The sequence below is a fragment of the Lynx canadensis genome, chromosome A3, assembly GCF_007474595.2.
Source record: "Lynx canadensis isolate LIC74 chromosome A3, mLynCan4.pri.v2, whole genome shotgun sequence".
Taxonomy (NCBI): domain Eukaryota; kingdom Metazoa; phylum Chordata; class Mammalia; order Carnivora; family Felidae; genus Lynx; species Lynx canadensis.
In genome coordinates, this window is record NC_044305.1 from 44447306 (window position 1) to 44469941 (window position 22636).

The 22636-nt window shown below is 40.3% G+C and overlaps 1 protein-coding gene across 1 annotated transcript in view; it reads left to right on the plus strand.

Moving 5' to 3' along the window:
* RIN2 (Ras and Rab interactor 2) overlaps nucleotides 1-22636 on the plus strand; it is a 226817-nt gene that overhangs the window by 27201 nt on the left and 176980 nt on the right. Inside the window, exon 2 of the mRNA XM_030310181.1 lies at nucleotides 19998-20121. The gene's annotated coding sequence lies outside the window, so the exon portion shown is untranslated. The remainder of the gene's footprint in view (nucleotides 1-19997; nucleotides 20122-22636) is intronic.

Here is a 22636-nt window from a genome sequence, read left to right on the forward strand (position 1 = left end):
CTTTAAATAATTGGCCATGGCTACTGTCCCTTTAAATAATTGGCCTCGGCCCCATGGTCCTGGGGATGAGGAGTACTCCAGGCTGTGCCCTGCACACTCCCACTAGGACCTTCTTCTGTGCATCCCTGGACTCTTACACCCAAGACCCTTCTCCTCCTTACTCTGTTTGGATCAGCGACCTGGTCTGGGGCTGTCTTCCTGGCTCTGAACCATCTTATGTGGAGGCTCTGAGAGCCTGGAGAAGGCAACCAAGCTAGGGGGCCGTCTCAGTCTGGGTTCCCCTAGAAGCAGGCCCTGAGCAAAGATTCAAATGTAAGTAGTTTGTTTGGGGGGTGGCCCTGGGAAGCACTGGTAGGGGAGTAGGGAGGTGAGTTGGGAGGGAGGCAGCTGATCCAGCGTGCATTATCAATCAAATCAGCCCTGTGGATAAGAACGTAACCTTGCCAGAGCATGAACTCTGACTCAGTTGCCCTGCCCATTAGGTGGGGTGGAGGCGGCTGAATCTTCCTAGCCAGCTCTCAGAAGTCATAGATGAGGGCTGTTGGGGCGTGGGGGGATTAATTCCCAGCACTTCAGGCTTGCTCTGCTCCTAGGAAGAGCCTGCTCCCATAGCCAGAGCAATCTTCAGCCAGAGCAGGCACAGGTGGCCTCTACTGTCTACCACAGGGGCCTGCAATGAAAAGCCAGATGGATCTGATTAAAGCTGGCACCTGGAGCCAGGAAAACTCTGCTAGAACTCAGCGAATTACCTGCATCGCAAATGGGAAAGTCTCAAGGCAACTTAAAACACAAGTACAGCTTTTCTAGTGACTTATACTACCTAGTTTCATTCTGGATGGCAGGTGCTGTCAAGAGCTCTACCCTTTGCCAATATAGTTGGGGCAGGTTTGGCTGTTTTGGTGATGGCTGCTGATATATAAGAATAAGAATTAGCTTTGGGTATGCATTAGGTCATCAGAAAGTATTTTAAACAATCAGTTTTGTGTGTGTTAATTTTTTTGCTTGCTTGTTAGTTATTACAGAGTTCCTTGTTTACAAAGTTATATATAGCATTGTGCTGAGACATTCCTGTATGGTGAAGAGTAATCAGGTTTGGGTAAAGTGGATATATTTAATGCAGTAAATGGTATTATCATGTAAACATAGGGGCGCCTGGGTGGTTCAGTCGGTTGAGCATTGACTAAGGCTCAGGTCATGATCTCACAGTTCATAAGTTCGAGCCCTGCATCAGGCTCTGTGCTGACAGCTCAGAGCCTGAAGCTTGCTTCGGATTCTGTGTCTTCCTCTCTCTCTACCCCTCCCCCACTTGTGTGTGTGCACTCTCTCTCTCTCTCTCTTTCTCTCTCAAAAATAAATGAACATTAAAAAATTAAAAAAAAAATAGAGCTCTGAGTTGCAGTAGAGTAATGGTGATTGCCTAGATCCAATTCACTTTGAATAACTTCTTCCCCAAATCACTCAAATCAATAAACAGAGCAAATAAAAGCAAAAAGAAGCACATGCATTCAATATTACTGGGAGACATCATTCTACAAACTTCAAGTTCCCTGTAAGGAGCAACAAACACCCAGGTCCAGCGAAGCTGCTCTGGAGCCCACCTGTGTCAGGAGTGCTGGGCAGACAGCAGAGAACAAGTGGGGAAGAGGACAGGAGATGGGAGGGCCTGTGGTGACACAGCCCAGGCAACATCACCCCTAGAAAGTCAAGCCCCATCCCAACTGGAAATACTTGAATGCCTATAGGACCTGCAGTGATAGTCTTGGGAATGATGAGGCTTCAGGACAGAAGGAGCGACCTTGGAAGGGCACTTACCCCTTGGACACCGGGAGATGTGGAGAAAGAAAAGTGAAAGGGGTAAAATTAAGAACCTGCAGAGATAAAAGAATCACAAAATCAAAGGAGACCCTCTTGTCCCCTCTCTGAAAAGCAGCACTATTCACCAAGGAGAGTGCACTTCACTAAGTCAACAGCAGAGGGTGTGTTTGAATCAAGAAACCTAGTTAGCCACCCCAAGCCCAGTCCCTTGTCTGCATCAACTCATTGCTGGTCCAGAAAAGAAAATATGTAGGAGGAGCAGAAAGCAGCAGACAACTTGCAAGCAAAGCTGTGGTCAGAAGAAAACCGTTTGAGAATCAAAACATTCCAGGGGATGAATGTTCTTACCCCCACCCCCCAAACACACACACACACACACACACACACACACACACACACACCCTGCCCCAAAGCAGAAGAAAAAACAATAGTTTTACAACATTAATTATACTAAGATTAAGCATTTTCACATACATACATACATACATATGCAATACACATACGAATATATATTTACATGTATATAGGTGTATATGTATACACCCCAAACCAAGAATTCCAAAAATCAGAACTAAAATGGACAAAACCCTGGAAGATATGGCATGGGAGTTGGCTGAACTTGGGAGAGGAGATGAAGAATTTCAATTTGCAGATGCTAATTGGACAGCAGACTGGCTGATAACCTGGCATCTTTTGCAAGTTGCCTTTTCCATCCATGGTTCTTTCTTTTCCTGAGCTCCAGGCCAAAGCAAGTATTCCTTGCCCATAACTGTACTCTTTTGCAATGGGAAACATTTTGTGAGGCCAGTCTTGTTGAGAGTTTTAACTTTTCAAGTTCTCCATTAAATACAACTCTAGGAAATACCCAAATACTTTCCCAGGGCAAGTCAAGTGGTACTTGTTAAGTAGATAAAACATTCCAAGGAGAGCTTCTTCTGCCTTGATAAAATGTCAGATTTTCAGAGATAACAGGCTTTTCAGAGATATTTGCACGTTGCAATGAATGACCACAATAAAATAAGCCATATTTTATAGTTCACAAAGTAATTTCTATATATTATGTTTATCTTTAAAGTTGCATGTTTAAACAGATGTGATAATTTCTTCCCCTCTTCTGTGTAACCAGAAGTGGCTTAGAAATGCTTTCCCTTGGTTTACACATCTGAAATATGAGAATGGCATGGGCTCCCTCATATGTGACATTTGCAGTACATGGCTAACTTGGGACTGTGGGACAGATTGTATTTTTCCAAAGATGGCTACATCATTGCCCAAACTCATGTGTTAGCTCCCCATCAAGAGAGAAATCTAATCCCTTCCCTATGTATCTGGATACATTTGTGTCTCACTTGTAACAATAGAATGTGGCAGAAAAAAATACTACCTTACTTCTGAGGATAATTTGGAAGAGGTAACAGAGTTTCAACTTTGCTTTCTGGAACATTCTTGTTGGAGCCCTGAGCTGCCATATAAGCAGTTATACCTGTCCAAGGCCACCACGCTGTGAGGAAGCCCAAAGTAGTCCGTGAGAAGAGACTGAATAGTCTGGAACTATAGGAAGTTAGAGAAAGATCCCCTGCCAGTCTCCAAATGTGCCAGCTGTGCATCCTCCTCCTCCTCCCCTCCTCCCACCCCCCAGGCTCTTTGTTCCAGCTCCAGCTAACATCTGGCTGCAACCACATTCAGGACTCTCAGCCAGAACTACCCAGCCAAACCCTTCCTGAATTCCAGACCCTCAGAAACCAAAAAGATAATAAAATGATTATTGTTTTAAGTCACTATGTCTTGTGGTGATTTATTATGATGTAGTTAAATAACTAGAATGAATGAAGCCTCAATATATAAGGAATGAGGATTCTTTGTATGCCTAATACCTTTTGCAGTAGTTTTGTTTTGGATAATTTTTAAAGAAACAGTTGATAGAACAGAATGTGTCTCTTTTGAGAAGAATTATGTACCTCTCTAGATTGAGCGTATAAGCTAACGTTTCCACTGGGAAACAGTTGAGTTATTTTCGGGTAATTTTCTTTCGTAGTTGCAGAGCTTTACCTATTGCTTTTGGCAAAAGTAAGTGATGGGACAGAATGCTGGAGAACTGTTTACTTTGTTCTTAAATGGGACAAAGCTTTAAAAACGCAGAAATTAAGAACATGGCTGCTATTTTCAAGGCCTTCTGAGGAAGTCCATGAAGTTCAGTAGCTTCCCTGTTGGCTATATAGTGAAGAAATGTGTCCAATGGTCTAGGCCGTAATTAAGAGAAGTGACCTCAAACAAAGAGTTGGGCAAGAAGATTTGATTCCTAATGGCATAGTGGCTATGTAATGGAGTCAGACTGCCTGCCTTGGTTGCTGGCTCCCTTGCATAATGGGAGCGTGACCATGGATCAGTAAATCCATTTCACTATGCTCTCATTGCCTCATCTGTTACAAAAGTTGTCACAAGATTGAGTGATAATACCTGGGAATGGCTTAATACAATGTCAAGCATGTAGAGATTATTCAGTGCTGTCAGGATTTTAAGCTCAAGATCCAGAGACCTAGATCTAGTAAAAGGGAGGATAAAACACAGGAACTAAGAACCATCCAGAGATTAAAGTGTCTGACTCAGATGTGTGGTTAGTGGCTGTCCAAGGTGATTGTCTTTCCCAAATAGAGAGGGGACAGTTCTTCAGTCAACAGAGTACTATGCTCCCTTCCTGAAATGTCCAAATAAGTTATCAAGATTCATGGGGCGCCTGGGTGGCGCAGTCGGTTAAGCGTCCGACTTCAGCCAGGTCACGATCTCGCGGTCCGTGAGTTCAAGCCCCGCGTCAGGCTCTGGGCTGATGGCTCGGAGCCTGGAGCCTGTTTCCCATTCTGTGTCTCCCTCTCTCTCTGCCCCTCCCCCGTTCATGCTCTGTCTCTCTCTGTCCCCAAAATAAATAAAAAACGTTGAAAAAAAAATAAAAAAAAATAAGTTATCAAGATTCCTTTGTAGAATTTAACATCTAAATTTAAAATACTGAAAGCAAACTAGGATTAAAAGGCAACTGCCTTAGTCTGATCTATGTTATGTACCAGCCACATTTAATGGTAGAATCCTGATGCTTTCACTCTAGCGTAAGGAACAAGACAAGGATGCCCTACCCATAGTCACTCCCATCTTATATCACGTGTCATCCTATCACTTATTCCACATTGTCCTGGCTATTTTACCAGACATTAAGGCAAGGAAAAAGAAATGAAAATTATTAAAATTAGAAAATAACAATTAAAAGTGTCTCATTCAGAGATTAATATACTAGTAACAATTAGAAAAGTTAAAAAATATATATGGTTTACCATATAAAAATACCATAAAAAATACCTAGGAAAAAATTAACAGCAGGTGTGCAAGAATGCCACACCAAAAAGTACCAAACATTGGGAGAAATTAATTAAGATCTTAAAAAATAGAAGCATGCACCCTGTTCATGGATTGGGATGCTCGATACTTTAAAGATGTCAGTTGTCCCTTAAACGACTTATAGATTCTTTGAAATTCCAATTAGAGTCCCAGTGTTTTGTCCTGTATAAGTTGACAAGTTGATTACAAAATTTAAATGGGAATGAAAACTAATTATAATATCCAAGGCAATATTTAAGAATCACAACAAATCTGGAAGTTTCATACTAGTTTTAAGACTTGCTCTAAAGCTAAATAATTGATATTTTAGCATTGAAAAAAGGATAGTCTAATAATAGATCAATGGATAAGGAATGAGAATCCAGAGACAGACCTATAGATATGCACTCACTTGACTTACACGGAAGGCTACCCTACAATTAAGAGGAAGAGAGGAGAGTCTTTTCCATAGCTGATACTAGGTCAGTTGTATATTTGTAAGGAAAAAAAAATTAAACTTGATCCCCGTGTCATACACAAAAATTATTTCAAGATGAACCATAGACTTAAATGTTAAAACTAAAACTATTAATATTCCAGAAGAAAACAAGAATATCTTTGGGATCTTGTAGTATGCAAAAAGTTTTAAAAACAGAACTGGTAATAAATGAAAAAGCTAGATAAATTTTACTGAATAAAAATTAAGAATTTTATTGATCCAAAGATGCTCTTAAAAGAATTAAAAAAGCAAGCCACAAACTTTGAAAAGATATTTGCAGTATCTTTTGCATATGCATCCAACCAAGGACTCACATTCAGAAGTGTGTATATATCAGGCAATCCACTTTAAGAATGGACAAGAGACTTGAGCAGACACTTTATAAAGGAGGGCATTACCATGGTTACCAAATACATGATAATATGATGTTCAACCATAGATGGCCTCATCTCTAGCAAAAGCTGTTCTCACCAGAGAAATTAAAATTAATAGCACAATAGTATATCGTGATACACCCCACCAAGATGGCTAAAATGAAAATGACTGACAGCATACAAAGTGTTAATGAAGATGTAGAGAAATTGTAACTCTCTTACATTGCTGGAGAAAATATATATTGGCACAAGATTTTGGAAAAAAATGTTTGGCTGTATTGATTAAAGCAAAATATATATATGTCCTATGACACAGAGATTACACTGTGCAGATTACCCAACAGAAATGAGTGCTTATGTCCACATGTACAAGACTGTTTATAACAGCTTTATTCACAATAGCCAAAAGCTGGAAATTTCCATTGTCTACATAATGATGGGAAAGGATGAGCTACTCACACATAACATCATGGATGAATCTCATGGACATAATGTTGACTTAAAGAAATCAAAGAGTACATATTGCATGCTTCTGTTTATATAAAGTTCAAAAACAGGCTAATCTAATCTATGCTACAAGTCAAAACAGTGATTATTCTTTGGGCTTATTGAATAGGGAAGGCTTGAGAGAACCTTCTGGAATGGTGTGAAAAATATCAACCTTAACAGTAGTGCACTTTACTATATATAAGCTATGCCTCAATAACGTTTCCTCTTCCTTGTCTTTTGTTATGTGACAGTCTTTGAATTTCTTCCTACTCTTTTATGATGTTTCTGTCCGCACTAGCTTCTTTTCTCTCATTCTGTACCAGATTCTTTCCCAGTTCGCTTATTTTCTCTTGGTGCAATCTGTGTCTTGGGCATCCTACTTGTAGCTTCACCTGCCTGCTCTCTGTAAGTGACCCTTACCCATGCATCTGTTGCTCCAATCTGCCTCTTCCTATGGGGTCATAGGACTGATGGGGACATCTGTTATCGAGCTCTCCACCATATTGTTCAGCCCCCTCACTAGCATCCTCTGGAGCTGTTGTATAGTCTAAGCTTTAGTTTCCTTAAGGATGAGGAAATCACCCCATCCCAAAGTGCTGGCCAGGGAGTCCTTACCTTGACTTAGAATGTGCTTTCCCCTAGTATCTGTCCTTTGGTTCCTAGATCTACCTCTTTGCTGTTGCTGGTCACATCTGATTCCTCTTTCACATGACTGAAGAAGTCTTTCCTGCTTTTCCTTTTCTTCATGTCACACATTTAAAGCTCCTTCAAGCTTTTCCCCCAAGCCATGGCCACACATTTCATTTCTCTCCCCTTCTGGAGAGGCCCCAATTTTGTCACCAAAGTGTGGTACCCCGAATTAAATAGAAGACTTCGGCGTGACCTGGCTTCTAGAGACCATTACCTCCTTCATTGTGGATACTCTTTTCTGGACATAGAGTTATCCACTTATCTGTGTTAGTGCTATAACTGCCTGTTGGATTTCTTAATCAGGATCTTCCCCAGAACCTCAGACTCACCTCATCCAAAAATGAAATAATCATACACCTACTCACAGCAGCAATTCCTCTATCTTAATAAGCCCAGCAAGTCAGGTTGCTTCCTTCCCACAAAGGCAATTTGACCTTGGCTTTATCAATCACAAGGGCAGCTGTCATACCACTTCCTTATATTCTGTATTTGCATATGTGGGTTGGGGGAGGGGACTGTTTGTCCTGGGGGAGATTATGCATTTAGCCCTATTCACTTTTCAACTAGTGTTGGACTTCTCCACTTAGACTCAACTTATCCAAACATAAAAAAAATCATCCACCTGCCCGCACCAGCCCCTTCTCCTGACTTCCTCATTCTCTTGGTGTCCATAATGGATGCTTCCTCCTTGTATCTGGTGTAAGAGCTCTTGTGTCTGGCATCTTCTTTCTGAGCAAGGTTATAGTTCCCTAGCTCAGCTCTTCATTAACTTCCCTAAGTTATCCTTCCACCTCCAGCACCCCTCCCCCAGACAGATTTCAGTGGCTCCCATCATACAATGGCAGCCCTCCCCTGAGTTCATGCCTTTCTCCTCCAAGGCCAGCCAGTATTCTCATGCCTCTGTCTTGGCACGTCTGCTTTTAGCCAGGTGGTTCTGTCTAAACTAAATGCCTTGTCTCGTGCTCCCCTAGTTGAACCTGCACCCATCTTTGCCTCCCCTTCAGATGCTTACATCTAAAAACAGGACCCTGTTTGTGTCTCTACAGTGTCCATCTTAGACCTGGAACAAAATCCAGCAAATGTTTGTAAAGTTGAATAAACACATGAATTACTTACCCCTTTCTTTAATTGGCAGAATAGAAATAGAAAGTGGTTGAAAAATCACTACAGGTAGATATATGTTCCTAGAAATACTAGTCATTTCTGAAAATAAGGGGTTTCCAAAATAGTGAACATATTGATGAGAAAATTATTCAAAATAATCTTGTGGATCTTATTTCATTTAATCAAATGTATTTTTCATATTAGTACTACTTTATGTTCATCAATATTGTTATTTTTTTAAATTTAAATCCAAGTTAGTTACTGTACAGTGTAGTATTGGTTTCAGGATTAGAACCCAGGGATTCATCTCTTACATATGACACCCAGTGCTCATCCCAACAAGTGTCCCCTTAATGCCCATCACCCATTTAGCCCACCCACCTCCCTCCATCAACCCTCAGTTCTCTGTATTTAAGAGTCTCTTATGGTTTGTCTAATCAAATGTATTTAAATTTTTTTAATGTTTTTTTTTTTTTGAGAGAGAGACAGAGACAGAGTGTGAACGGGGGTGGGGGAGGGGCAGAGAGAGAGAGAGGGAGACACAGAATCTGAAGCAGGCTCCAGGCTCAGAGCTGTCAGCACAGAGCCCAAAGTGGGGCTCGAACTCACAAAATGTGAGAGAATGACCTGAGCTGAAGTCTTAACTGACTGAGCCACCCAGGAGTTCCTAATCAAATGTATTTAAACAAAGGTCAAAGAATTTAATTTGGAGATCCCGTGCTAAGGTTTAGATTGTTGAAGGTCAATAAATTCCGTAGCTTGTCCTTTGAAAGAAAACATTGCAGAGAAAAAAATGGTCAAACTGGAGAGAAGGTATGCCTCACACTTGGATGTGAGTACACTGAAGTGAGGAAAACTTCATAAGGACCCGGCAACCTGGCTTCTGAGGGAAAAATCCAGATTATTGGTTAAGGAAAATTAACCAGTATGTCCATTTTGAAGTGATGTGAGGTAACCTAAATTTTCTCCATAACACAAAAATCTTTGTGAGGAGAATGAAAAATAAATCAAATTGAATCCTTGTTTTTCATAGGTACTATATTTTTCTATTACCAAAAAAATATTTCTTTGAATATTGATGTTCCTAGAACTGTTACCAGGATTACCAGGAGATGTTTTGTTGGGAAATGTTACTATTTTCATGCAAATACCAGCATTTGGAATGACTTATCAGTACAATTAGGGGTCTTTAGTCTGCTTTTATTGTGCCCTTTTCAGACAACAAATGGGGAAGGGATGAGAAGTCTTCTAAACTTACTAGAAATGTTGAAGTTTTGGAATTACCCCTAATTACTATAGTAATTCCTTCTTTCCCACCCCTATCAGTTTTTTTCTCAGGCACTGTTCTATGGTGGGGGTAGGTGGAGGGAGTGTCTCTTTTAGAACGAGACCAGAGCAGAGGACAGGGTCAGCTTGACAGTATGAGCTGAAAGAGAGAGCAACTACTGTTTGTAGAGGAACCGCCCTGGGAAGGTCTTCAGAGGTTTACCCCACCAGAGGGGGAGACCAGACTTCCAGCTAGTCTCTTGTTTTGCTTTTATTTTTTTTTTATTTTTTTCAACGTTTTTTATTTATTTTTGGGACAGAGAGAGACAGAGCATGAACGGGGGAGGGGCAGAGAGAGAGGGAGACACAGAATCGGAAACAGGCTCCAGGCTCTGAGCCATCAGCCCAGAGCCTGACGCGGGGCTTGAACTCACGGACCGCGAGATCGTGACCTGGCTGAAGTCGGACGCTTAACCGACTGCGCCACCCAGGCGCCCCTTGTTTTGCTTTTAAATTCCACCTGTCAGTAATGGCCATCCACATCCATATACCCAGTTCTTACGTCAACAGCAAGATTTACATTTGTAAACGGCGTGAGAGGAGTGTACGATGTGTTTAAATACATAATATGCTGTACATTAATCAAATATTGACAGGTTTCAAAGTGTTATTTGCCATGAAGATTTAAATGAGCAAAATTCTTCTTGGTCTTCAGTGAGAATCATGTGGATCACACACATTAATAATAGTTATAATACAATGCAGTAATCCATGCACTGAAAAAGGTATATAAATTAAGATGCATTAGCTAAGGGCAGTAAGGATTCCAGGGAGTGAGGGATACGTATGTTCAGGAACTCAGAGCGGACTTAGGGCATGATGGCAAGGACCACCAGGTGGGGCAGTGGTGATTGATGAAGCAAAGATGAATCTGGGCTTTGCCACGGACAAGCTGATGGTGCACACCATGAGCACGAGCTATAAAATGAGAATCGAATGCTGTCCATTTAAGAAAGCAGCTATAATGGCTTAAGAAAGTTGCATGAAATGTACTTAACACGATGCCTTGCATGTAATCAATTCTTAATAAATGTCAACAGTTGCCTGCTATAGTTCGAGATGGATTTAAAGGATGGGCAGGATTATAGCCAAGAGGTGGCAGTAGAGGGTAAGGCGTTTAGGCTGAGCAGCCACTGTGTGTGTGTGTGTGTGTGTGTGTGTGTGTGTGTGTGTGTGTGTGTTGCACACCAGCCACGGGGAAGGGGATATCCATGTGGTGTGGTGACCCGTAAGGCTTTGAGGGCTATTCCATAAGGAAATGCTGTTCAGTAGTGAACCACATATGTCATTTTAAGTTTTCTAGTAGTTTTGTTTTAAAATGCTCTTGAAAATGAGGTAAAATTAATTTTAATAATGTAATAAATTCAATATGTCCATTTCAGCATGTGAGCAATGTAAAGATTTTTTAATGAAGTGATTTACATTTTTTAAACTAAGTCTTCAAAACCTGGTGTATATTTTCTATTTACAGCACAACTCAATTCAGACTCCCCACATTTCAAGCCATCAGTAGTCATGTAGGGCTATTGGCAGCTGTATTAGACATCCCAGCCATACAGGGTCTTATTCTGATAATAGCAGCACAGTTTTCTTTGAGCTCTTTCTTTCTGTCCTTCCCCCTAAAGAAATAGATGACAGTGCCTTTCTCTGACACAGTTACTTTAAAGGAAATGGAAAAGAGAGAGAAAACATGCTCCAGGTCATCATCTTTCACAGCTGGCCTAATCCTGAGATATTGACTTATGTTAAAGAATGTTGGGAGATACTGGAACATAACCCTTCCAGATCATATTCACATAGAGGCTCTAGAAATCTAGGTAACAAAGAAACCTGTTTTACTTTGTGTAACTCCACATTTCCCAATTCATTAGGATTATGGAACAATGTTTTCTTTTAACACTTAACTAACTTTGGTAACATTGATTGGCAGCCTGTTTTCTTCAATGTGCTTTTACCTTGAGGGTTTCAGTTTTTAAATATTTTATAAGGGCTTTAGAGCTTCCGATGACTATTTCCCACAGTGCAATCACACCTAATAGATGCTTCATCTATATTTGTTTAATTAACAAATAGTTGTGATCAAGACACTTCCTCACAAATTTAGCTTTTCTCCACAAAGAAATGAGATTTAAAAAAAAATTTAAGATGATTTAAAGTTGTCAAGGTGAGAAACACTTTAGTATTCCCTCGAGAAAGTCTGGTTTGCTAGGCAACCAATGCAAGTTTGAAATGAATTTGCATTTGTCTTAGGAACACCACCATGTTGAAGTTCAATAACCAAGTGAAAACAGATACCCTTTGCTGAGGAATTGCCTCTTATGTGCATACTCTGTAAAACCAACACAGCAATGCTGGGACAGCTTCCCAGATCCTTCCAGCTGCTTCACTCCGACTGATGGGAAGCCTGAGTCAGCCTGCTGCTCTTTTTAATGTGCAGTTACATTTTTCTTATATAAAAATGATCTTTATGTAGCTGGTGTTTTACGTTTCTGTATGTAAGATTTTATAACATGTCATATAAGTCCACTGTTCATTCAGTTTAATATTTATACTTCCAAGATTTATTTGGGCTTGGTAAGTTAATTGTATTTTTCTAAGTTCAAAACCCCTTCAGAAGCTGGCTAATAGCATTTTGCCTGGTGGGTTTTTTTCCCCTCAGGGGCTCAAAAAACATCTTAAGCACTTAGGGCTGCTGCTGCAGCAACATTAGTGAAAAGTGAATATTGGCAGCAACATTTAATTCTATTTTGCCCATGTAGTAAGAGCACCAGCCACCTAAAACTCTAGTCTGATGTAAGAAGCACGGTAACTATTAAGATACGATAGTGACGACATATCCCCTTCTCCAGATGGCCAGATATGTTTATCAGCCTCCCTGGTGTATTATTTTGTTAAATCAAAATTAGAAATAGATGCCAGAATGCTAGAACAACAGTATTAATGCAAATACTACTTCAGGCTCCATATTGTGTGATGCACCGTGGTGCATGAGCAAAGGAAGAATTAAGACCAGCAGCCCATGGGCCCCTGGGTGGCGCAGTCGGTTAAGCGTCCGACTTCAGCCAGGTCACGATCTCACGGTCCGTGAGTTCAAGCCCCGCGTCAGGCTCTGGGCTGATGGCTCAGAGCCTGGAGCCTGTTTCCGATTCTGTGTCTCCCTCTCTCTCTGCCCCTCCCCCGTTCATGCTCTGTCTCTCTCTGTCCCAAAAATAAATAAACGTTGAAAAAAAAAGACCAGCAGCCCTGAGCTACACACATTGAAGCAACATAATAATTGAGCCCAAAGAACTGTAAATTTGGGGGTCCACAATGCAACTGTTTTAAGATTTTTCAAATAGTTGAATACACAGGCATATGTGCATACTGGAGGGAATGTACATATGAGTGTGACCTTTCCTGTTTTGTCAAATGAAAGATTTGGATTATAAAATCCAAAATTATAATTTGAAATATAACTTTCAAAATGGACATCTGTAAATATGGACTTATTCTTAGGGCTTCACACATCCTCTTTGGCAAATTCTGAAATATATTTTTATCCTGAGGACAGCGTTTACTAGTTAACTATTCTGGATCATCTAAGGCATCATCTAAGGGATTGTGAAGTCGGAAGTTGGGGCACATCCAGCCTTGTTTTAATACAAGTTTTAAATACAAGTGAGTGGAATAGAAAACATCAGAATGTAAGAGCTAAGTATTGTTTCATAAAATGTTTGCTTCTGTTTTGTATGTATGTGTATGGTATAAGTCATGATGTGAAATGTATTTATTACTATGGACAGAAGTCAAAAGAGTTTGAAAGCCATTAATTGCTAGATCACTGGTCCTTAACCTTCACTGCCCATTGGAATTTCCCAGTGAACTTTGAAAATAGGGCTGCATAGGTCCAATCCTCAGGTATTCTGTCATTGATTTGGGGTGTGACCAAAGCATGTTTGAGACTTCTTAGATGTGTAGCTGGGGACAAGAGCCTTGGAAGAGCCAAGACTTCTAGCCAAGTTCTGTCAAATAATTCCAATGCCTGCCTTTGGGTTTGCATTTATTTAATTTGCCTTGGGACCAAGTTGTCCTACAAATTGGAATTGTGGCAGAGTACGGTGAAGGAGCAGAGAGGTCTTACAACGTAGATAACGTCTGCCCCAAGTGAAGGACAAGGGCGGTCTAGTGGGGTTAAAAAAAAAAAAAAAAAAGAAAGCTTCACAGTAGTTCAGAACACAGAAATGTGGAGGGAGAATGTAGAGAGTGGAAAAGAGACTGGAAAAATTTGAATTGTGTGAGCATTCCACCTACCATTCCACTCTGTGAGTGAACAGCCTGGAGTCAGCATGATATGGGCCCCCAGAGTCTGCTGTTTCCCCAGGTGGTCTGTTTATGGGTCGCTTCTCACTACTGCGAGCCTCTCCACACAGCAAACTGCATTTAAAGGTAATTTCTTTTTTAACTTTTTATTTATTTCTTGGTGAAGTAAGTTCAATTCCCAGTGTGGGGCTTGAACTCATGACTCTGAGATCAAGAGTCACATGTTCTACCCACTGAGCCAACCAGGCACCCCTCTTTTTATTTTTTATTTTATTTTAATTCCAGTATAGCTAACATACAGTGTTGTATTATTTTCAGGTGTACAGTATAGTGATGCAACAATTCTATACATTACTCAGTCCTCATCTCTTGTGTTTTTTATTTTAGCCATTCTGACAGGTGTGAGATAATACCTCATTGTAGTTTTGATTTGCATTTCCCTGATGATCAGTGATGTTGAGCATCTTTTCACGTATCTGTTGGTCATCTCTATGTCTTCTTTGGAAATATATCTGTTCATGTCTTCTGCCCATTTTTTAATGGATTATTTGCTTTTTGGTTGTTGAGTTTTATAAGTTCTTTATATATTTTGGGTACTAACCCTTTCTCAGATATGTCATTTGCAAATATCTTCTCCCATTTCATTTTTAGTTTTCTTAATTGTTTCCTTTATTGTGCAGAAGCTTTTTATTTTGATGTAGTCCCAAATGTTTATGTTTGCTTTTGTTTCCCTGGCTTCAAGAGACCTATCTAGAAAAAAAGTTGCTATGGCCTATGTCAGAGAAGTTGCTGCGTGTGCTCTCTTCTAAGATACTTATGGTTTCAAGTCTCACACTTAAGTCTTTAATACATTTTGAATTTATTTTTGTGTATAGTGTAAGAAAGTGGTCCAGTTTCATTCTTTTGCATGTAGTTGTCAAGTTTTCCTAACACCATTTGTTGAAGTGACTTTTTCCCTTTGCGTATTCTTGCCTCTGTCAGAGATTAAGTGACCATATATATATGGGTTTATTTCTGGGATTTCTATCCTATTCCATGGATCTATGTGTCTGGTTTCACTCCAGTACCATACTGTTTTGATTACTACAGCTTTATAGTATAGCTTGAAATCTGGAATTGTGATACCTCCAGCTTTATTTTTCTTTTTCAAGATTGCTTTGGCTATTTTGTGTCTTTTGTGGTTCCATACAAATTTCAGGATTGTTTTTTCCAGTTCTGTGAAAAAATGTTGTGGGTATTTTGATACAGATTGCATTAAATCTATAGATTGTTTTGGCTAGTATGGACATTTTAACAATATTTGTTCTTCCAGTCCATCAGCATGGAATATTTTTCTATTTCTTTGTGTCATCTTCAATTTCTTACATCATTTTTTTATAGTTTTCAGAGTGCAAGTCTTGATTAAGTACCTCCTTGATTAAGTTTAGTCCTAGGTATTTTATTATTTTTTTTTTCGACGTTTATTTATTTATTTTTTTTTTGGGACAGAGAGAGACAGAGCATGAACGGGGGAGGGGCAGAGAGAGAGGGAGACACAGAATCGGAAACAGGCTCCAGGCTCTGAGCCATCAGCCCAGAGCCTGACGCGGGGCTCGAACTCACGGACCGCGAGATCGTGACCTGGCTGAAGTTGGACGCCCAACCGACTGCGCCACCCAGGCGCCCCGGTATTTTATTATTTTTGATGTAATTGTAAATGGGGTTGTTTTCTTAATTTCTCTTTCTGTTGCTTCATTATTAGTGTATAGAAATGTGACGGATTTCTATACATTGATTCTATGCATTGATTTTGTACCTTACTGAATTCATTTATCAGTTCTAGTAGTTTTTTGGTGGAGTCTTCAGACTTTTCTATATATAGTGTCATGTCATCTGAAAATAGTGAAAACTTTACTTCTTCCTTACCAATTTGGATGCCTTTTATTTCTTCTTCTCGTCTGATTGCTGTGGCTAGGACTTTCAATACTATGTTGAATAACAGCGGTGGGAGTGGACATCTTGTTCCTGACTATTGGGGAAAAGCTCTCAGTTTTTCACCATCAACTATGATGTTAGCTGTGGGTTTCTCATAAATGACCTTTATTATGTTGAGGTGTGTTACCTCTAAACCTACTTTGTTGAGTGTTGAGGGTCTTTATCATGAATGGATGTTATACTTTGTCAAATGCTTTCTCTGCACCTATTGAAATGATCAGATGGCTTTTATTTTTTCTCTTAATGATGCAATGTATCACCTTGATTGATTTCCAAATACTGAACCATCTTTGCAACTGGGAATAAATCCCACTTGATTGTGGTGAATGATTTTTTTTAACATAGTGTTGGATTCAGTTTGCTAGTATTTTATTGAGAATTTTTGCATCTATGTTCATCAGGGATATTGACTTGTAGTTTTCTTTTTTAGTGGTGTCTTCATCTGGTTTTGATATCAGGGTAATGCTGGCCTCATAGAATAAATGTGGAAGCTTTCCTTTCTTTTCTATTTTTTGGAATAGTTTGAGAAGGATAGGTATTAACTCTTCTTTAAATGTTGGGTTCCCTTTTGAAACCATCTGGTCCTGGACTTTGATTTGTTGTGAGTTTCTTGATTACTGATTTAACATCATTGCTGGTAATCAGTCTGTTAAAATTTTATATTTCTTCCTGATTCAGTTTTGGGAGGTTATATGTTTCTAGGAATTTATCCATTTCTTCCAGGTTGTCCAATTTGTTGGCATATAATTTTTTATAATATTCTCTTATAATCCTTTGCATTTCTGTGGTGTTGGTTGTTCTTTCTCTTTTTCATTTCTAATTTTATTTATTTGAGTCCTTATTTATTTGAATCCCCTCCCTCTCTCTCTCTCTCTCTCTCTCTGTCTCTCTGTTTTTATAAATGAGGCTAAAGATTTTTCAATTTTGTTTCAATTTTGCTGATCTTTTCAAAGAGCCAGCTTCTGGTTTCATTGATTTTGTTTGTTTGTTTGTTTCTGTTTCATGTATCTCTGCTCTAATCTTTATTATTTCCTTCCTTCTGCTGGTTTTAGGTTTTGTTTGTTGTTTTTCTAGCTCCTTTAGGTTTAAGGTTGGGTTGAATTCTCTTGCTTCTTGAGGTAGACCTGTATTGCTGTAAATTTCCCTGTTCAAAGAGCTCTTGCTGAACCCTAAAGATTTTGGATTATTTTGTTTTCATTTGTCTCCATGAATATTTTTGTGTCTTCTGTGATTTCTTGGTTGACCCATTCATTCATTGGTTAGTAGCCTGCAATTTAAACTCCATGTATTTGTGCTCTTTTTTGATTTTTTCTCTCATAGTTTCATATGAAATTTCTAGTTTCATAGCATTGTGGTCAGAAACGATGCATAGTATGACTTTGATCTTTTTACATTTTTTAAGACTTATTTTGTGGCTTAATATATGATTTATCCTGGAGAATGTTCCATGCCTACTTGAAAAAAATGTGTATATACTACTGTTGTAGGATTGAATGTTCTGAATATATCTGTTAAATCCATTTGGTCCAATGTGTCATTCAAAGCCACTGTTTCCTTGTTGATTTTCTGTTTGGATGATCTATCCATTGATGTTAAGTGGGGTGTTAAAGTCCCTTACTATTATTGTATTACTATTAATTACTTCCTTTGTTATTTTGTTAGTTTGTTATTAACTGTTTTCTATATTTGAGAGCTTCCATGTTGGGTGTATGTTTACAATTGCTATATCTTCTTGTTGGATTGTTCCTTTTATGATTCTATAGTATCCTTCTTTGTCTCTTATTACAATTTTTCTTTTAAAATTTTAAGGCAAGTTGATTTATTCTCTTATGTTAGTCTTATGTTAGCAGAAGATGAATCTCTGCTGTATTCATGTTAGAAAGAGTGAGTTTTAGCAAAATGACATCATCAAATTAACATTAAATTAATCTTGTTACTTTTAATTGTATTGATTTACATTCTTGTTCTTGCATGACTTATAATTGTATATGGGTTTTATAATTATGTAGGATGATGATAATCAGGTATTTATACCTAGTTATTTTATGTTTACATACTTAATATTATAATATAAATAATATAATGGAGGAAGCACTTGAATTTCTGTCCTTTATAAGGATAACCTTTTTTTTTTTTTTTTTAATTTTTTTTTTTTCAATGTTTATTTATTTTTGGGACAGAGAGAGACAGAGCATGAACGGGGGAGGGGCAGAGAGAGAGGGAGACACAGAATCGGAAACAGGCTCCAGGCTCCTAGCCATCAGCCCGGAGCCTGACGCGGGGCTCGAACTCACGGACCGCGAGATCGTGACCTGGCTGAAGTCGGACGCTTAACCGACTGCGCCACCCAGGCGCCCCAAGGATAACCTTTTTTAACTCACTGGCTTCCTTTGCTGTGTGTGACTGTGTGGCTCACTGTGAGTACAGTGGGCCAGTAAATTAACTCCCTATTTCTTGTATATCTATTAGCGAAGATTAGGAGACATTGTGATGTGATGTGAATGGCCCTTAAAACTTATTGGGACTATTTATCAATAATCTTATCTAAGTGTGAAATAAGAGTCAGGGGAAAACCTGAATTAAAAAAGAAAGTGAGATTTAAATTGTTACCCAAAAAACATGATGATGACCATTGATATTGATAATGGTAGCAGCAAACATTTATTGAGCATTCACTAAGTAACCTGCAATGGGCCAGTGCTTTCCATGGATTACTTTACAAGCACACCCCTTTGAAGTAGGTGCTATTCCAGTCACCCCACTTTACATAGAAGGAACCCAAGTTAAGTGAATTGCCTGAGAAACACAGCTGGGATTCAAGATCAAATGTGTTGCCCTGAGGCCTGAGAGCTGAAACTTCTCAAGTGTGAGAAGAGGGTCAGGGAGGCTGTTCCGGGCTAGAGCCTAACTCACATCCAGAGAACGAAGACATGCATGTGGCATCTGCACAGGAGTGTCCTGGAGGACGTGCTGGCAAGGGAGTCTGTCCAGTTACACAGCCTGATGGAGAAGCTGAAACTATGAAATATTATCAAAGTGTAAAAAACAAAAAGAGAGAGAAAGAGTCTTCTTATACTGATGTAGGGGGTTTTATAGGACATCTGGAGCATGGAATAAGTGGATGTAGGATGACACACAATGAACATTTATTTAGAAAAGAAATATATATGTGTACGTATGTGTGTGGGAGAGAGAGAGAAAGAGAGAGAGAGAGAGAGATTAAATCTTTGAATGCACAGTAGTGATCTGGAAAGATTTAATCCCAAACTATAACAGTGTCTACCCCTGTTGAGGATGTGGGCTCCAGTTGTTAGTGGTGATGGTCAAAGGGACTTGAGCTTTGATCTAATATTTGTGTTTTGTTTCTGTTTGTTTGTGAGCAGTTTGACTACATTTGTGTGCTTGGGTGATTTTGGAAAGATTAAGGCATTGATACAAAAAATGAGATATGGAGATAATTTGGAATTTCATATTCAGGCTGGTCCCATCTTCAAAGTCTCAGACTGGAAGATTGCATGACTCTGTATAAGCTGATATGATGCAAGGGATAATAGAAAACAAAATGACACTTAACTGAAAGAGAAGACAGCTTGGTTGGTAATTAGCTCCATTTTTTAAAGTGAGAGTATTTTGGAGTTCTAGCATTGGCATAGGGATTTAAAGAACATTCTGGTAAAGTCCTTTTTTTTATGTTTATTTAGAGACCGGGGAGAGAGAGAATGTGAGCAGGAGAGGGGCAGAAATAGAGGGAGAGAGAGAATCCCAAGCAGGCTCTGCACTGTCAGCACAGATCCTGACACAGATTCTATGAACCATGAGATCATGACCTGAGCTGAAATCGAGAGTCTATGCTTCACTGACTGAGCCACCCAGGTGCCCCAGAAAGTCCTTCTTTAGGCCCAGGAGTAGGACTGAGTGTCAGAAAAGGAAGGAAAAGCCATTTTCTGGCCTCCCAGCTATGAGTGCATCCTTCCAGAACCAGTGAGGCAAATCCTCTGTGCAGTTTTTCATGGTATTTTTTTAATGCTTCCAACCCTCTAAATGGTCAGTTCTGTGTGTTGTAGATGGAGATAAGAGATCCGGACTTCTGAACTTCTACTGGAAGAGATAAAATGTGCAAGCCCTTCGGGATGTTGGGGAGGCTGGGGTTGAACTGAAGAGGAAGACAGAGGCATGCTGATGTGAAGGGTATGTAATATCGAGATTATAAAACCCAGTGCATGGCACCCCAGGGATTTTTCTGGCTTCCGAGGTTCTACAATGCAGTTGGAGAGGTTGTGTGCTCTAGCTCTGATATGCTGGTATGGGTGTGACTTCTCTGACGGGCAGCTGCTTACCTGTTTCCAGGTATCTTAGGGATTCGGTGTATGATGCATTGGCCACAGGGCCAAACCAACACCAAGGTGGTTGAGGAGAACATAAACTGTAGCCACTCACTTTATGAGAGCACAAAATACATGCCAGGCAAGGCTCTAAGCACTTTAATGGATTAATCCTTTTAATTCTCACAATACCACCATAAGCCAGGTACAGTTGTTGTCATTTTAGAAATGGGCCACCAGGGAGCACAAAGAAGCTGGTTACTCACTGAGAGTACATCGCGATGGTGGAGCTCCATCCCAGCATAAAAGCCTTACTCTGCTCTCTCTCTTCCTTTCTCATACATTTCCCACAACCTCTCTTCCTATCCCTTCCTATCCCTGCTTTTCATCTATTTTTTTTTCATAGTATCTTAGGTTTCCATATGACAGAGAGTTAGCATCAGAGAGATGTCAGCATATGTCACTGGCAGATCATATTTCCCCAAAATGGCCACAACAATATTGCTTAGAACCTTGCCATGCTCCCTCAGGCACAGAAGTCTACTTTTCTTCTCCTGGAGTCTGGATGGAACTCAGTGACAGAGAGAGGGTGGTGGGAGTGACACTGAGTGACTTCAAAGCCAGATCATCAAAGATGACGTGGCTTGCACCTGGCTCACTCATTCTCTAGGAACGCTTGCTTTGAGACCAGCCACCACTTTGTGAGGAAGCCCATTGGAATGGTGGCACTTGTGTCTTTCACCTTATATCTAGTCATACACATACCACTGCAGCTGCTTGACAACTAAGAATAAATCTTATCTCTACAGTGTCCAGAATGTGCACCATTTTACCCTACGCTTAGTAGGTGCAGAGCTCCAATAATAATGGAGGCGGCAGCAGGACGAAAATAGGAGGGTTTTTTTTTTATTATGATGAAGGATAAATAAATGCATGTAAAATGTTAGACAAGTTTAATTCTTTAATTGTATTTTTTATTGCCTAATCCATCAGTTAACTTTTGCTGCCTGAAAAAACCACCCCGAGGGGCGCCTGGGTGGCTCAGTCGGTTAAGCATCTGACTCCTGGTTTCAGCTCAGGTCATGATCTTATGGTTCATGGGTTCAAGCCCCACATCAGGCTCTGTGCTGACAGTGCAGAGCCTGCTTCAGATCCTCTTCTCTCTCTCCCTCTGCTCCTTCCCAGATGATGTGCTCTCTCTCAAAACTAAATAAACATTAAAAATGTTTAACAAACAGCCCCAAGATGTAGTAGCTTAAAATAGTAGCTTTTTTTTTTTTTTAGTTTGGGACTCTGCAGGTTGACAGCTGAGGTGGGGTTCTGCTGGTCTGGCTGGCTCAGCTGGGCTGACATGAGCATCTTCAGTCAGCTGCCAGGTTGGTGATGGTGGCCTCCCCTGGGATGGCTCCCCTCTGCTCTGCATGTCTCTCATCCTCCCACAGGTTAGGGCTCCGAGAGAGTGAGCACGCGTGGCTTCTTGAGTCTGGGGCTTGAAATGACACAGTGTGCATCTGCCAGATTCTTTTGGCCAAAGCAGGTCACAGGCCAATCCAGGTTCAAGAAGAGAGAACTAGACTGTAGCCATTGGTGGGAGGAACTGCAAAGCTGTCTTGCAAAGAGCAGGCCTATAGGAAGGGTGGAGAACTGTGGCTGTCTTTGCAACCCACAATACCACGTGAAATGCTAATATTGTACTGAGGGTATTAACAGCATTACGATAGAGAATGGTAGAAAGGAACCCACGTGTATGTTTGATAATTTACGAGAAAAATGGAACTAGGCTGAGAAGAGAGGACAGCAAGAAGAAGCCGAGATGGGGAGAGAATAGAAGAGCCATGGGCCATTCTGTCCTTTCCCCTCCTGCCTAACTCTGTAAAAGGGGGATTGAGATGGGACGGGCATAATAGAGCACAGGGAGAATAGTTGGTAGTAAAGACTTTCTTTTTTTTTTGCTGTTCTCTTTTCCCCCATTGCCAGCTGGGGTGGCAGGTGATGAAGGTGTGACTCTCACGTCTAACTTGGGGGAGCCAGCAGGGCTCCTCAGAGGAAGAAGAAGGGTCAAATGATCTGTCTGCCTAATCGCTTTGTTCCCATGGGATTTCAGGAAGGCTTCAGCTTATGAACACTTGGCCCCTTGAAACTACCACAACATTTATTGTCATATTTCATCATCATAATAGCCCTGTAAGGGTGGGCTCATTATTATCCTTGCTTTACAGATTGGGATACTGAGTGCTAAGAGGTCAAGTAGCTTGCCCTTAATCACAGTTGAGCAGTGGCAAAGGCTGGGTTCAAATCCGGGCTGTGCAATGGCTTCTCCAGCACACTTGGCTGAATCCTGTGATGCCAATGTGGCCTGAAGGTTTGACAGAAATGGTGGC